Raw genomic sequence first — 2,437 nt, 5'->3', positions numbered from 1 at the left:
AGCTGATATCTTTGCTCTTCAATACTTTAAAAATTCCTGTGCAGCAGATTTGCCTAATGCAATATATTGTCTGATCTCTTGACTGCTGCTTCCATGAGTGTTGATAGTTGATCCAAGAAGAATGAAGTCCTTGACAACTTCCATCTTTTCTCCATTGATAAGAATGTTGTTTATTGGTCCAGTGTTGAGGATTTTTGTTTTCTTTACATTGAGATGTAATTCATACCAAAGGCTGTGTTCTTTGTTCTTATCAGTAAATGTTTTAAGTCCTATTCACTTTCAGCCAGCAAGGTTGTATCATCTGCATATCACAGGTTGTTAATGAGTCTTCCTCCAATCCTGATGCCACGTTTTTCTTCATTGAACCCAGCTTCTCGTATTATTTGCTCAGCATACAGGTTGAATAAGTATGGTGAAAGAATACAACCTTGTTGCACACCTTTCTTAATTTTAAAACATTCAATGTCCACATGTTCTGTTATAACGACTGCTTCTTAGTCCAGGTACAGATTCCTCATGAGCACAATTAAGTGTTCTGGAATACTCATACATTGGATTCAGTAGTTGAAGTAAAAAAAGTTTTGCATTCAAACTTATTTAGAGAATGCTAATATAAAATGTATGAATATATACGTTTAACACACACACACACTCACATTTCTAGGAACCAGCACTTAACCACATCCCCATTTCTCACAGATGACCTATGAATCAACTATCACTTTAAGAACAGCTTACATGCTATCTTGCTGCAAGAACATATGATTAAAGAGGTCAAATACAAGCACACATACCCAGGTTGGATTATATCATTCCATTTCATGATTTCTGGCCAGTAGTAATACCATTTACATATCCACTATAGCTCAATAACTTAGAATTCAGAATATAAAACCAATTTATTAACTCCCTTACTGTTAAAGAGCACTCCTCCTTCCATTCTATCTCCACTAATAACAGGTCACACCAAACTGGATCACATCAACTGTACAAATGAACTTTACTCTTAATCTAAACAAACATGTGTTAAAACATTCTGAAATACTGCATCCTTTGAGTTCTTCATCTTTTCAATTGCTCGATGCAGGTCCTGCTGTTGCACAGGCCAAATTTCATCTTCATCATGGCTTTCTTCTGATGTAGAGTTCACATATTCCCTGACACAGAGGAAGGCAGCATCTTGACATATCTCTTTTAAATAACTTCCTGAAAATCCATCTGTTTCTTGGGCAACTTCTAGCAGGTCAACATGCCTATCCACATTTTCATTTTTAAAGATCAGTTTCAGGATTGTTTTTCTCTGTTTTAGAGCAGGTTGGTTGATATGAAATCTTGTAGGAATTCTTCTCATTATTGCCAAGTCAAGATCCTGAGGATTAGTGGCTCCCATCACTATCACCTGGCAGCTATGGTCAGTATCCAACCATCCCAGAGACTCATAAACTGAGCTTTCATCATGGCTGTTGCTTCATGATCAGAACTTGGAAAGTTTCATAGAAAGCAATCTATTTCATCTATAAAGATGATAGAAGGCTGTAGCTTTATGGCAAGGGAGAAAATAGCAGCAGCCAATTTCTGAGATTCCCCATACCACTTATCAGTTAGCATTGAAGGTTGAAGGTTAATAAATCAACAGCCTGCTTCTTTAGTGGTAGCCTTGGCAATCAACGTTTTACCACAGTCTGGTGGTCCACCTTTTGGGGGCTTCAGAAGCCTGGAATTTTCAAACAAGTGCTTCTTTTTGATGGGTAAGATGACTATGTCTTTCAGATCTGTAATGACATCATCTAAACCTGCGATATCACTCCAAGTAACATGCATGTTAAGAGGATCTACTAGATGAGCAGCAATACTCATTTCATATTCTGAAAGCTTCACATTTTTAACACCAATCTGCTTCATTAGCTTTTCTGCCTGTTTTTGAGCTTTTACTTTTTGTTTTCTGGTTGGATCAATTGCATATACCATCCATTTGATAGTAAAGTATGTTACTGCACCAAATATTGTCAAACGAAAAATTAAACCCATAACCAGATCCAGGCTGTCTTTGAGACCATTCAGTAGGATTCTGCAGCCGTCTCACAAGGCCCTGTGAAAACCTGCTATTCATCTCCTACTCCTCCCTTTTTGTTACAAAACTTCTCCCTTTACTGTTATGACAGGTGCAATTAGTCATCATAACAATTACTCACTACTGAATCAAAAGAATCTTATCCCCATCTCCAGATCTATCTAGACAAATTTAAAACGATCCAATGGGAATTCTACCTTCCCCTGCACACTCTGAAACAAAACTCCCTCTTGAAAATGTGTAAGCCAGTCATTTCATGCCTTTATAGTCCTCCCGCAATTTAGGTAGGCAATGTCTAAGTTGTCCATCCCTGTTAACCCTATATATAGAGGGTATAGGATACATATCTGATGTGAAGATTACTTC

At 37.4% G+C, this 2,437-nt stretch overlaps 1 pseudogene; it reads right to left on the bottom strand.

The window, feature by feature from the left end:
- Positions 1 to 1,006: 1,006 nt before the first annotated feature.
- On the bottom strand, positions 1,007 to 2,025 carry LOC102822771 (annotated as a pseudogene).
- Positions 2,026 to 2,437: the final 412 nt, after the last annotated feature.

The sequence above is a fragment of the Chrysochloris asiatica genome, unplaced genomic scaffold (assembly GCF_000296735.1).
Source record: "Chrysochloris asiatica unplaced genomic scaffold, ChrAsi1.0 scaffold00193, whole genome shotgun sequence".
NCBI lineage: Eukaryota > Metazoa > Chordata > Mammalia > Afrosoricida > Chrysochloridae > Chrysochloris > Chrysochloris asiatica.
This window is presented reverse-complemented; position numbering and strand designations above follow the sequence as displayed.